The 15,449-nt window shown below is 39.2% G+C and overlaps 1 protein-coding gene and 1 pseudogene across 2 annotated transcripts in view; one reads left to right on the top strand and one right to left on the bottom strand.

The window, feature by feature from the left end:
• Kcnab1 (potassium voltage-gated channel subfamily A member regulatory beta subunit 1) overlaps nucleotides 1-15,449 on the bottom strand; it is a 539,706-nt gene that overhangs the window by 463,445 nt on the left and 60,812 nt on the right. The window lies entirely within an intron of this gene.
• On the top strand, nucleotides 6,016-7,783 carry LOC105743296 (annotated as a pseudogene).

The raw sequence follows: 15,449 nt of genomic DNA, 5'->3' as shown, positions 1-15,449 counted from the left end.
ACCTGTTTACAGCCTCCCAAGAGCTGGGATTACAGGCACATGCCACCATGCCCAGTCTCATTGCCATCTCAGTGGGCCCTGGGGTCGGGGCCAGCATGGCAGGCCCAGGGATCCAACCCCTGGCCCCTGCATCTGCTTGTAGGCACTTTAATCTGCTGAGCTATTTGGCCAGTCCTTCCATTTCTTATTTTAAAGAGAATAAAAAAAATAATAGATAAGACATTAGAAATGGTACACAACTTCAACAAAACACAAAAAAGATGACAGATGTTTAACAATGGTTGTTGTATTATGTGCTATTGTTTTCAATGTAGCTGCTCAGATTACCAGATATATGCATGTAAAATTGGCCAAAATAAAAATTTCAAGCATTAACTGCTAATTTTTATCATTTTTTTAATTTTTTTAAATCAAATAGGATCAATAATAAATTTTATTTCTATCACCATCTTTTCCCCCTTTTTGTGGTAGCCTATATGTATTTAACAAGTAAGAATATAGTAGAGGGGAAAAATCATGTACCACCTAAATAGAATAACTGCTAATAGTTGGTTGTTTTCCACTATAGGTTTTGCTCTTGGACTACTGATTAACAACATGTAAATGCCAAATCTGAGGAACTCTCCACCTGAAACACACACTCTACCCAGAGCACAGTAGGTCACCTGAGGAAAGGGGTAGAATTTGAAGATGAAAAGAAAATCAAAGCTTTGAGAAATGATTATCTAAGTACAGGATGCTCTCAATCTGCAATATTATAGTAGTGTGTTTAATTTGCTACCTTTAAAACTATACTACAATTTATATTTTGCACTTCCTTTACTTTTTTTTAATTAATCTTTGTTTCAGAATGGCTATCATAAGGAGATCAACCAACAACAAATGTTGGAGAGGCTCTGGGGAAAAAGGAACTCTTCTCCACTGCTGCTAGGAATGTAGACTGGTGCAACTGTTATGGAAATCAATGTGGAGACTCCTTCAAAACCTAGGACTGGAAATGCCATTCGAACCAGCTATCTCCCTACTGGGAATTTTCCCAGAGGATCTGAAAACATCATATCATAGTGATATATGTGTAACTATGTTTATAGCAACACAATTTGTGATAGCCAAATCTTGGAAACAACGAAGATGTCCGTCACCTGAGGAATGGATGAAAAAGATGTGGTATTTTTATACAATGGAGTATTACTCATCTATAAAGACTAATAAACTTGAAGTCTTTGTATTTAAGTAGATACCACTTGAAGATATACTCATAAGTGAAATAAACCAGACACACATGTAAATACCATATAGTATTCCTAGTATAAGAACTCAAAAGAAGAAATAAAAATAGAAAGGTATAACACAATTAAAAGGAAAGTGACAACTTAAGGATTAGACAATGAAGAAAGAGCAAAGAAAAAAGCTAGGAAACATGACAGGGGCAAAGCCATATATTTATATGTACAAGATGGTTAAGGGAATGATCCTGAGACTCTTCAGAAGGTTTTTGAAGCTAGCAGTTAATTGGTAGGATTCTCACCCTGACTGACTATATATGCTGATACCTGCAAACTAAGCAGCTGCACTGAAGATGGCAATGTGTAATAGTAGGGTCACACTTGGAGTGCCTGTCATTCTGGTCTTCTGAATACGTGTTGCTTGTCATGACACAGGTTGCTGCTGTGCTGTGTGTTTGTTTAAAAAGGAAGGGGGTGGTGAATGAAAGCAGGAGACAGGAAAAAGGGTGTTATGGGGCTGTTCTGCTACAATGCTGTATATGGTTAGATTTCTAAATTTCTGTGTAAAAATATGCAATTGTTTATTCCTATTTTTTAAAATATATTTTAATTTTTTAAAATTTTTTTCTTCATATTCTATAGGGACTTAAAGTTTAACATGTCAATACCTGATGAAAAATACCTGTTCCATGTTAGGCCTAAGATGTTTGATACTCAGACAGATAGTGAAATTAAGCTCAACTGACTATGTTGTAGGGTAATAACAATAAGCTTCTCCTCTGGAGGGTTAACAACCTAAGTTTGCAGACCAAAAATTAGGGAAAAAGGAGGGCCACAAGGACAGCCAACATTTTGGCCCTAGCCTTTCAATGTCAGTGAAGACTCAGGACATAGGAGAACCTGTATTATAACATCATGTAACTCAGTTGTGTCCTAAATTTTCTGATCAAGGAGATTATGGGGCCAAAGAGGAAAGTGATAGATGATGTAAAGTGTGCCTAAGGAGAATCACATGGAGACAAAACATTCTCTCAGGCTTTCACAGAGAGCACATTGGCCAAGCAATGGCCATGGCTCATCCACGTGATTGACACTGACAAAGAATCTACAAACTGCAGTACAGTGTTTCAGGATAAGTCAAGAGGGGATTTGACTGACCTTATCAGATACAAAAGCTACATTTCTTGTTATATAGGTCTTGCTTTATCTTGGTCTTAACCATCCAGCAGAAAAGTATAAAAATGAAGTATAAAAAGTAAAGCCATATTAATAAGCTGAGCTGTAAAACTCTTAAGTCAACAACTTCTGACATTGCCAGTCTTATGGGAAACTCACTAGTATTCTGGACTACTGGACTATTTTGGAATATTTTGCTGAATTCACACACCTATAATATTTAAATGACAAAACTAAACAAAAATTGGGGATACAAATGAACAACCATTTTGTACCTGTATATGCAAAATAGTTATGATAGATATACAGCTACATTCTCTTAATTCAATGAATAGAAAGATTGGTTCTACTAGTGTTTATAAACAGGATATTATGTCTGCATCTAGTACAATGAATAACCACTAAGACAACAATGTGCAATGTATTAATTATTGAAACTGTCTTACTAATCAGATTTGAAACTGTCGCAATGCTATTTGTCTCTCAATAAAAGTATGGAAAAAAAATCTGTGTTTCAAACTTTATTCCCAGGCTTCTCCAGCTTAATTTGCTGCAAAGAATGAATTGTATGTAAGCACAAACTGAAAATAGCTGCTGTATCCAAGGGGCTTGGGCTTAAAAAATATTAGAGATCCAGATTTTATCAGATCCATAAATAAAAACAATTTTTAAAAGCAGTCATAATATAAAATAGCAGCTCCCAGTAATTTCTTCCAACTGTTGTCTTTTTCAGAAGCTGACTTAGTTCAGTTTGCCTCATTCTTAGAAGCCTCATCAAAATTCTCCACAAGATCTGGAACCTCGTCATCATCCTCCACTCCAGTAACAAGTGGTGCTTTTCCACCCACAGATTGTTTGGGCAGAGCTTCAGCCAGTCTCCTTAAGCTAGTCAGACTCTGCACCAAGCTACTTCAGGATGCCGGGTAGCATTTCTGTCAGTTGTTTCATCTCAGCGTGGCCTGTAATGATGAAAGCGTCTGCTGCCAGAGATGCCTGAACTTTTGGGTTGTTGAAGTGGATAACTGTTCCCTGATTTGTAAACATATTCACCTGTTCAATTCCAGAGATATTGTTTGCCTGTAACTTCTTTAATGAGAACTGAAGTTTTTTATCATCTGCTGTGGCTGTTCTATGAAACACCTCCTTCTTTCTGTGAACAGTTCCTTTTTCACCACTGTGCACTTGTGCCTGAAGTTTGGCAAGTTTTTCTGGTTCATGATAATTTCATCTTATCAGAGTGGATATGGGGCAGTGTGGGAGACTAGTGCTGGCACTTAGGGGGTCTAAGGTAGACCAGCTGAGATTAGGCAACTGCTTTACTTTTCATTTCTTTTTTTTTTTTTTTCCCCTTCAAAGTTCCAGTTTCTTTCTCCTTTCTAGAGATAAACTGGAAGAAGATATTTATTTGTTGACAATGGAACTGTTGTAGGCAGCTAAATTAGACAGAAATATTATAGACAGCCAGACTGGGCCAGACCCTCAAGGAGACAAGATGGAAGACAAAGTGACTTTACAACTTGGAAGAGACTCCTGTATGGACCACACCTCAGGACCAAGACAAAAGGTAAACAAAGGCAGCCACATACTTCCATAGGGATGGACATCAGGGATTGATATTCTAAATAGGTATCAATCACATTATAAGAGCCCAAATGAGTCACTCACCCAACCCCAACAAGAAGAGACCCTGTACCATATTCATGCCCTCTTGCTATGTGATTTGCTTCTTCATTTGGTACTGGATTTAATCAATTTTACCTGAGTAATGGTGCTTGTAGTCTCATTGGTTGACCATAGTTTTGTCCAACCTCAGGTTCACCTAAGCAAGTTCCCATGCTCTCCTTCACCTTAGACCTGCCTCACCGTATGGTTTTACACTATAAAAGTCACTGGAAGAGACAGCTTCCCAGAGACAACCCACTGGGGCCCCCTCCTGTCCCTCTCAGACAGAAGTTTTCTTCCCTTCAATAAATATATTCTGCTCCTAACCTCTGTTTGTTCCTAAAATTCATTGTTCAGTTTTAGAGAACACAAACTTGTCCCAGGTACCTTTCATGTTGGGAGTTTCATTTCCCCTATATTGAAACAATTTAGGGGCCTGCCAAATAGCTCAGCAGATTAAAGCACCTACAAGCAGGTGTAGGGGTCAGGGTTTCAATCCCAGGGCACGCTGAGACAGTGATTGAGACTGGGCATAGTGGTGCATGCCTGTAATCCCAGCTCTTGGAAGGCTGTAAACAGGCGGATTGTTACGAGTCTGATCTAGTAGTGAGACAATGAATACCCTGTAGACCCTTCCTTAAAATACAAATAATAATAATAATAATAATAAAATAATTTAGGTTGCTACTGTTTTAAGAACATCCTTCTCTATTTATTTCTTGAAGATTCATTATACTTTGTCAGATTACTGGATATAATTTAACTGAATATGAGAGATATATTAATATAATTAAAGATTATACAATGGATAATTTTTCATTGTATATGCTATATTAGTAATAAAAACAATAAATAATATTATGAGTTTATAAGGAAAAGAGTACAAGTCCTGTAAGCTATTCCCCCTTCAAGTGAAACTGTCCCTAAGCCATCCCAGATAGATATACTTGATATTTTAGTGTTCAAACTCAAATTCCTAGCAAATTAGATTTTTGGATAGGAATTTGCAAATTATTTCCTCTTAAAACTTTATAATGAAATGTTTATAATAGAAAATAGAAGTAATAGCGTGGTTTCATAGAGGGATAGTTGATATTCTTGTACTCATCTTTACATGTAGAAACTGTATTCTCACAAGCACAAACATCTGTAAACAGTCATAGTCTGTAGTCTAACAGCCTCCCACTCCCCATTTCTTTTTTTCTAATTTTTACTTTTTAAAAAGAGTACAAGATAATATTAAAACAGAAAAATTGCAAATGACAGAATTTCACTAAACAGTGTAAGACTTTCACAGTATTGGTTGTATTGCACAGCATTGTCTTCAAATTAATTTTTCATATTATTAAAATGCAAAATTGGTAAAAGAAAGAAATATATAAGAAATTAAGAAGAAAAAAAAAGGTAAAAGAATTGAAAAAAAGGAGGGGCCTGGGAGATGGCTTAGTGAAATAAGCACTTCCCTGGCAAGCGCCAATCCCTGGTTCCACCAAAAAAAAGAAAGAAAGAAAAGAATTGAAAAAAGGAGGCAAAACAAATTAAGCACCAACTGCACCTCCTTTCCATAGACCAGCAGAAATCTACAGCACAGTTGCCCAAACCATCCTCTTTACACACATAGATAAATCTCTTTGCCCCACTCCCTCTCCTGTCCTCCTCAACTCAGTAATTCCTTCTCTTTGAACAGGTTCATTCCTTTTCCCCAGTATTGATTGTACTCTTCGGATTTTATTTTCTCTTTCAGGTTCTCACAGTAAGGAGACAATATGATGTTTGCACATGTGGGTCTGATTTATTTCACTTAAGAGTACGTTTTGCCAACGGCTCGCGGCTAAGTGGAGCAAACTACGTGGAGCCCGACAGTCAGCATTTGCGGGTGGTGGCTGCGCTCGGACCCGCGTGGAAGAGCTCGGGGGTCTCGACTTCCAGCTGACTGGGTGGTGCATCTGCCATGAGGAGAAGTGAGGTGCTGGCAGAGGAGTCCATAGTGTGTCTCCAAAAAGCAGTCAATCACTTTCGGGAAATATGGGAATCAATCGGGATTCCAGAGGACCAGCGCTTACAGAGAACCCAGGTTGTAAGGAAGCACATCGAGAATCTCCTGAACATGATGATTGCTGAAGAGGAGAGCCTGAGGAAAGGCTTATCAAAAGCATATCGATCTGCCAAGAGGAGCTGAATGCCTTGTGCAGTGAGTTACACATCAAAGCATTTCAGGAAGAAGGAGAAACAACTGTCCTGCAACTCGAAAAAGATCTGCGAACTCAGGTGAAATTAATGCGCAAATAGAAAACGGAGAGAAAACAGGAACTGAAGCTGCTTTGGAACAAGATGGAGAACTCTGTGAAGTTCTTTCTATGCCTCAATATGACACTGACAGCACCTGTGTTCCCAGCTTAGATGATTTAAACCAGTTCAGACAACACTTGGCAACTCTGAGGGGAAAAAAGGCATCTAGGCGTGAGGAGTTTCTCAGCTTGAAGAGACAGATCATACTATGCATGGAAGAAATGGATCACACCCCAGACCCAAGCTTTGAAAGAGATGTGTGTGAGGATGAAGATGCCTTTTGTTTGTCTTTGGAGAACATTACAACACTACAAAAGCTGCTACGGCAGCTGGAAATGAGAAAATCACAAAATGAAGCAGTGTGTGAGGGGCTGCATGCTCAGATCCAAGAGCTCGGGGACAGGCTGCAAATACCTGAAGAAGAAAGAGAAGCTGTGGCCATGAGTCAAACTGGGTCTAATGCCAAAGTCAGGAAAGGGCTACAATTAGAAGCAGTTCAACTGGAAGAATTAAAAATGCAAAACATGAAGAAAGTAATTGAGGCAATTCAAATGGAGCTGGCTCAGTACTGGGACCTGTGCTTTTATAGCCAGGAGCAAAGACAAGCTTTTGCTCCTGACTATGCTGAGGGCTACACAGAAAGCCTGCTGCAGTTGCATGATGCTGAGATTGTACAATTTAAAAAACTACTATCAAGTTCACAAGGAGCTCTTTGAAGGTGTCCATAAGTGGGAAGAGAACTGGAGGCTTTTTTTAGAATTTGAGAGAAAAGCTTCAGATCCAAGTCAATTTACAAACTGGGGAGGAAATCTCCTCAAAGAAGAAAGCAACGAGCAAAACTCCAGAAAACACTCCCTAAGCTGGAAGAAGAGTTAAAGACATGGATTGAAATGTGGGAGCAGGAGCAATCAACTGCATTTCTGGTGAATGGGCAGAAATTCATGGATTATGTGATGGAACCTTGGGAGAACCATAGACTGGAGAAGGAGTGAGCCAAGCAGGAAAGGCAACTGAAGAATAAGAAGCAGACAGAGACAGAGGTACTGTATGGCATTGCTCCCTGGACACCCAGCAAGTGGCAAATTCTGGCTCCCAGCATGCCCGGCAAAATGCGCAAGCTAAACACTATCATCATGTCCAATGCTGCAGCCAATAGCAGCATTCGTCCTGCCTTTGGGGGGATGGTGTACCACTCTCCCATGTCTCGACTTCCTCCTTCTGGCAGCAAGCCAGTCACTTCTACCTGTTCAGGAAAGAAAACGCCTCGTGCCAACAGACTTGGGGCCAACAAGGAGAACATGGAGCTTAGTGGAAGCTTCCTGAGTGTGAGACCTTTCAAAGGCTTCCAAATCTGCTGCTATTTCTCGAATCCTCAATTCAACCAACACCCAGTTCTGAGAAGCCCCAACCAGGCCACCAGCTTGACTTAATGATATGGTGGGTGCTGGAGTTTTTCTTCAGTTTAACTCAAATACCTTAAAGCTTAGTTATAGCAGTAAGTAGAAATTTTAGCATCTGGGAGCTAATTTCCTTCTCTGCCTCAGAACTACTTGGTGAAGCACGACTCCAGGGTTTGTTGCAGCTCACTGTTGTGTAGGAAAATGACTGACTGTGCCCAGCCTTGGGCAGTAAGCTGTAAGTCTGGCCTGTATACTTGTAATTAACAATTAACATTTAAAAAAATCTAGGCATGTCCAGTTAGTGCTACAGTTCTGATAGCTTTGCTGTCACTCAAAGGCCTGTCCCTATCACATTGAGGTCTGTGTGTGTGCCAGCATTTGGGGCGGCTGACCTACTGCCAAAGAGTGACAGGCAGCCAGGATCACCTTTGTTGAATTGCTTGTCATTAGAGAATACAGTCCCTTTAGGGGTGTAAATGCATACACCGTCTGAAGCGGTTCCTTAGGGTCCAGTCCCCACCCTGTTCCTGCTGTGCCCGCGTCCTACCCTTGCAGCTGCAGCCAGGGGTGTGGGGGCTGCCTTGGTGGGCAGGACTGCGTCTACTGTAGAGACCACCAGCACCTTTACACATGTGCCTGCACCAGGCTCTACCTGCTCTGTCCATCACTGTGCTCTCCCTAAGCACTATTATTTATTTGCTACCTGTGACACATCAAAATGGTTATCAAAAGCTTATCAGTGTGACGTGCTCAGAAGCTGTCAGAATGCTGTTTATATTTTAAAAACAGGATATATGTAAATGTAACTGAATTCTTAAAAATAAATTTGAAAATTGTACGCATTTTTTAAAAAAAGAGTATGTTTTCTATGTTCATCCATTTGCCACTTTTGCTATGATCTTAAAACATTTAATTTATATCCTTTTTGACTGCTAAATGTAATATCTATCTGTTTTGATTGTAAAAGTCAATGTCAGGTCTATATGAGAAACTTAATTGATGTTGAATATTCCACACACATTATACATGCACATTCCAAGCACAGTATATTGTTGAATAAAAATAACAAAATAAACTTAAATACAAGTTTAAAACCTAGAAAGAAAAATATCCAGATGCCAAAATGAAGGGAACACTACTGTCAAAAGAGCTACCGTAGAATCAGCACACAATGTCTTCCTACCCTCTGTCGGGAACCAGAGAACCACTGCATGTCACGAGGCAAACATAGAGAACTCATGAGCATGTTTTCTAATGACACAGCTCTATAAACACCATCATTAGCAGAAAACCCTACTTTCTGCTCATAGGGTGAGCCAATTTGAGTTTTCAGCTATAACTTATTTTCCTTTGTGGAGGAAGTTTAGAGATATTGCTTGGTGGATGACAGATTTATGTGAAGTGGTAGCTCAGGATTAACTTTGTAAATGTTCCTGCTAGACACAAACGTGGCTCATGGCATCCACATGTATGGAGTCAGATGTGCTTTTCTCTGTGCTCTTGGAAACAGTGAGTCCTGTGTTCCTGTGTCTAACATTTTCTCTGAGTCCTCACCTCACCTACTTTGATCCATATGCAACCCTGAGCAGGTTAAGGTTTTCCTTTCTTCTGTCCTGGCTCCTGGCAGCACACTGGCTCTTTCTGTCCCATCTCTCTGCTGGCTCCCTTCCAACTCCTTTGTGGCTTTCCCTTTACCTCCTGGCACCGGGGAGCCTGCAGTGTAGTCTTTCTTTCAACATTTCTTGGTGATCTCAAGGTTATACCTTCTCACAACTAGTGGCTCCATGATTTTCACCTTTATATCCTGTATCTAAATCTCCAGTCCATCAGCTCCACATTCCGTTTGACATTTCCCCTGTGTTGTCTAACAGGCTTTTAGACCCTATAGTCTCTTTAAAATGCACTGCTACCATTCCTCTCACTATATCCTCTTCCTGTAGTCTTATTCTTTTAAGGGTACTTGATGTTTCCAAAACAGTAAAACCCTTGGAGCCATTTTGTATTATTTCTTTTATTTTATTTTATATCACATTAAATTTATTTACAAAATATTTTGACTCTACTTTTAAAAGGTTAGTTCCAGAATCTAGTATAATAAAACCAAAAATTCAACTGGACAAAGCCTGCACAGACCAAGAGTGCATCACATACCATGGATTACTGTAGAAACAATGGAGTGACCCTTCCTCCAACCACTGCTCTGACAAGAACAACACATAAAGCTGACATTAATGCCTTAAAACATTCATCACTGTGCTTTTTAGGTAGTGTGCTTTTATTTGAGTAAAATTTCATAACCATGGCTCAAAAAAAATCCAGTGATACTTATCCAGTGATAAGAGGAAAACAGTGAGAACCACAATAGAGTTAAAGAAATCATTGCAAAATTTGTTAAAGGCCTGGAAAAATAAATTTGTAAGTGGTGTATGTGAGCCACAGCTCCAGTGATTCTTTAATTTTTTTTTACCATTACCAGGGATGGAACTCAGGACTTTATGCTTGCCAGGCAAGCACTTATTGCACTGAGCTATCTCCCCAACCCTTTTTTAATTTTTTAAAGAGAGTTAAAAATTGGAATTAAAACAGAAAACATTACAAATGATACAGAATTTTGCTTAACAAAGTAATATGAATTTCACAGTATTTGTTGTAATATATAGTGCTGTCTTAGTTATTCATATTACCAGTATATACATGCAAAATTGGACGAAGAAAAAATGTATAAGAAATTAATAAGAGAAAAAGTTCAAACAATTGAAAAAAGGAGACAAAATAAATTAGGTATTATCTGCTACTTTTTATAGACCAGCAGAAATGCACAGTACAGCTGTCAAAAAAATCCTGTTTATATACATAGATAAATATCTTTTCCCCATTTCCTCTCTTATGTTTCTCTTCAACTCAGCAACTCTTTTCTTTTGAATAAGTTCATTCCCTTTTCCCCTTTTCCTTCAGGTTTCGTTTTTCTCTTTTAGGTTCTCACACTAAGGAAACAATGCAATGTTTGCACATGTGGGTCTGATTTATTTCACTTAAGAGTATGTTTTCTAGTTACATCCATTTACCAACAAAAGACTCAAATTTATCAATTTTATAGATGAATTAAATAGCCCATTGTGTAAAATACCACATCTTCTTTATGCATTCTTCAGATGATGGGCATCTGGGTTGTTTCCAGGATTTAGCTATGATGAACTGTGCTGCTATAAACATAGGTGCATATATATTGCTGTGGTATGAGGGTTTTCACTTCTTGTGTAAAAACATCCAGGAGGGGAATAGCTGGATTGAATGGGATCTCCAATCCTGGCTTTTGAAGGGATCTCCACACTGATTTCTATAGTGATTGTACCAGTCTGCACTCCCACCAACAGTGGACAAGGACTCAGAACCAATTATTTGGTTTTTCATTATTTTTTATGGGGAAAACATGTTCAGTTCTCAAACTTTTGATGTCAAACATGGATTTGATTCAAACATCAAATTGAGTTTGAAAACTGTGGTATCACTGTATTGTTATTTCTCAGAGTGGCTTAGACCATTCTGGATGGCCTATGCTGAGTAATTTATCATGCTAACCTTGAGTCAGCTCATACCAACTGCACCTCCAGAAGGGCTGAAGACTAAGGCCAACCACACAGGCAGTCACCATGTTCACATAGCCAAACTCCAATAAAAAGTCTCTCAACACCAGGGTCACATAGCTTCCCTGGTTGGCAATGTGCAGCTTCCCTGCACATTGTCACACACTTGCTTCAAGGAATAAGCACCATCTACAGCTCTGCACTAGGAAAGGGTGACTGACAGTGCCACGCCAAGATCTGTCTACTGATGTAAATTTTAATCTGTGTACTTTTGCTATGAGAAACCATAAACAGGAGCAGAGTGGCTTTGCTGAGTTCGGTGAGTCCTTCTAGTGGTCATTTGACCTAAACGTGGTCTTGGGGATATCCTGAACTTTGAGTGCCCCTTTTGCTTTTGCCATCATCTCTTGCTACTCTACCATTCATTTATTCTGCTCTAACCTTACTGGCTTTCTTGATGTTCTTTCTGCAAATCATTCCTTCTGTCTATTGTACTCCCCCCTAGAAACTTATATAATTATCTTTTTCATTACTTTCAAGTAATATTTATTCTAATACTCTGTTTTCAGTGAGGTCTGCCCTGGTGACACTTCATAATTGCAATGATTCTCTGGCACACATACTCATCTTCCTGTGCTTCTTGTGTCTCCAGAGGGTTCATCCTATATGAAATGTTATGTTTTACTTATTTACTTTGTTGTCTACCTCACCCCTACTAGAATTAGATCCTATAGAAAATTTATCCTGCATTCATTGCTGTGTCTTAAGTGCGTGAAACTACATAACTCAAAGTGAGGATTCCATAAGGGGCTCTATAATGAAAGAATAAATTTGTCTCTGTAAAGAAGGCAATAGCTAGACAATCAGCAAAAAAGTAGATATTGCACCAAAAATAGATAAGACTTATTAGTGATCCTGCAAAATAACTTCACTTAAAAACATTATTGGGGCCAAGGAGATGGCTCAGTAGAATAAGCACTTCCCTGGCAAACGCAGGGGCCTGAGTTCAATCCCCGGTTCCAGACAAAAAAAAAAAAAAAAAAATATATATATATATATATATATATATATATAGAGAGAGAGAGAGAGAGAGAGAGAGAGAGAGAGTATATAGTATGCACTAGTAAATCTGGCTAAAAGGGCTTTATTTTCCATCTCCGAATAGATCGGGTTCTGGACCACTCAATAATTTCAGTGAGACAGTCATGAGACAAAATAGGTGAAATATTTAAGCCATAGGACAATCCAGAAGTCAAGAAATTGGGAAGACAAGGTCAGAAATGGAACCTTTTGAAGGGGAACTGGTGGTATGGAAGGAACAGAAAGAAGACCGCAGAACTCTGTGGATGTCATGAGGCTTCGCTCAAATTCCATGGCGGTCTGCTTGATCTTGGATTGTATGATCATTTCATTGCCATTGCCCATTCTCTGCAGCACTGGTACCCTCTGCTACATCAAATAGAACAGAATCTTGTTGTGTTGGAAGAGTAGGGCCAGGCTCAAGTAGAATACCCATAGATCAGGCCAGGGAGATGGCTCAGTGGCATAAGCGCCTGCCTGGCAAGCATAAGGTCCTGAGTTTTGATGCCTGATCCCAAAAAGCAAAAAACCCTTATAAATCCAGGAATGTAAGTGGAGCTGCAGACTCCAGGGGAAATATATATACATATATGTACATATACATACATATGTGTGTGTGTATATATATATATATATATGTTTTTAGTACTCATATCAAAAAAATAGCATTCTAATGACACTCAAGTTTAATATGTTCATTTTGAAAGTAGTATTTGAGGGAGTTGTTGGGCTTTGTTTTACCTAGATCAGTTACTTTGAACAAATAATAGCTTTCTATAACTGCTTCCTTTATAAGAAATAAAGCATTTGTTAGCCTGATATATTTCTTTTGCTTTTCTAAATGTTGGAGAAGTTGTCTGTGGTCAAATTTCATCAGAATTCATTTTAATTTTTTCAAATATTTTTTTCTGTATTTTAGGGAAGGGTCTACAGGGTGTTCAGGGTCTCACTACTAGATTGGGCTAGTAGTGATTCTCCTGTTTGTAGCCTCCCAAGACCTAGGATTACAGGTGCATGCCACCATGCCCAGTCTCAATCACTCTATCTCAGTGGCCCCCGGGGCCAGGGCCAGCATGGCAGGACTCAGGATTGAATCCCCGGCCCCTGTGCCTGCTTGCAGGCTCTTTAATCCGCTGAGCTATTTGAACTCATTTTTAGCTCACATGCATAAGGACCATTCTGAGTTTTTTGTTTGTGTGTGTGTAAATAAAATACATAAATGGGTTTTAGTTTTAAGTTTGTGATGTCATCATGCTGAACAACCTAAGAGATAAACCTTCTGGGAACTAGACGGTTTTCCTAAAGCTCTAACCTTGCGAGTAGATGATGCCGTCGTTAGCAGCACAGTGGGAAGTGGGTGTATTCAAAGCAGCCCTATCAGAATCCATATTTATGTCATAAGATACTTTGCAACTAAATTTTTAGTCATAAAAACTAGGGTTTTAGTTATAAGTATCTTGCAGTTTACATACAAATTTCCTGAAAATAAAAATTGTATCACTGCCAACAACTTCCCCAATCAAATGAGTTAACTAATCAAAAGCTGCTTTATTTACATTGGCTAAGGTAAGGGCCAGCATGATAGCTCAGTGGACTAAGCGCCTGCTTTGGCAAACACAGGGACAAGGGTTCTATCCTTGGTCCTGTATGCCCCATCAGCCACCAAGTCTGGGTGTGGTGGCACAAGCCTGTAATCCCTGAGCTAGGGAGGCTAAAACAGGAGGATCACTATGAGTTGAAGTTGTGTAGTGAGACACTGTACCAAATACATAAATGAAAAATAAATAAATTAGCTAAGGTAGACTAGCTAAGAGAACATTAAAGATTCCGCATGACACTCCTTTACAATCTGTACTCAAAAGTCAGGATTCATGGATGTCTAAGGCTCGGCTCATGGAAACCTATTGGGTGGCTGAAGGTGTTCACAGTTTAGGATCTGCACAAACTTGAGTGCACAAACTTGTGTTCTAAATTATTGACCTGTGTATTTTTCTCGACTCCAGTTTGTTCCTTATATGGAGGCTCAATCTTTTTAGTATGTCGGTTACTGGGGCAGCAGAACCCAGGAACAATAACTTTGTAATATTCAGAATGTTATCCTACTGGATATGCTTTACTTCATTGTAAATAATAATAAGTAGTGGTCAATAAATCATTTTATATTCTTTTTTGTTGTTGTTTTTTGTGGACCTGGGGATTGAACTCAGGCCCTTGTGCTTGCCAGGCAAGTGCTTATTCAACTGAGCTATCTCAGTTGAGATAGTTCAACTTCATTTTATGTTCTTTAAAAAAAAGAAAGAAAAGAAACCCCACAGATCCCATAATGCCACTAAGTTCCATCTTACAACTGCTAATAACCAAGTGAAGAGTTCCTTAGATGTACAACAGAGAGTTGATGGAAAAGTCTGATCTGCACCAAGAAAACAGACCTAATCAGAACCTACTGCCATCCACTTTTACCTATGGGGAGAAAATCCTCCATTGTGACTATCTTCTATTTAGGATACTGAATCAACCAGGAATCCCTATGAGAGGGCTGGCCCTCTGGACTTGTCGCTCAGTTTTTGAGAGATGATACATAGTTGTTGTAATGAGACAGTGGCCCCTCTTGTAATGATATGGAAGTGGAGAATTATTAGAAAAAGAATAGATTTAAAAGAACTAGCCAATAGGACTGATGAACAAGAGCAAGGAAGGGGAAGAAGAGCTGATGATGGGAAGGGGTGGCAGAGAGGGAAGCCTCTGCTCTGTGACTTGTGTATATTAGACATCAAGCTGCCCTCGGCTAGAATCACACTCAGGAAGCATCACACTTGGGTAGAAAGAAGGAGAGCACCGAGTAAGATCCATGGATGTTCTTCTGTCAAGGTGTAATGAGTCAACTCACGTTTTAGATTATAAATGTAAATCTTGTGCTTTCTGTTGTAAATGTATCCTCACCACTGTTCTAAGTTGTTTAGTAACTAGTGGCTGTTTCTTGCTCTTTGCTAAGATAAAATTCCTGTAACCCTCACCAATTCCTGTTACCAAAG

This window comes from Octodon degus, unplaced genomic scaffold (genome assembly GCF_000260255.1).
Source record: "Octodon degus isolate 3935 unplaced genomic scaffold, OctDeg1.0 scaffold00115, whole genome shotgun sequence".
Lineage (NCBI taxonomy): Eukaryota > Metazoa > Chordata > Mammalia > Rodentia > Octodontidae > Octodon > Octodon degus.
The sequence above is the reverse complement of the archived record's forward strand: the minus strand, read 5'-3'. Positions and strand labels throughout refer to the sequence as shown.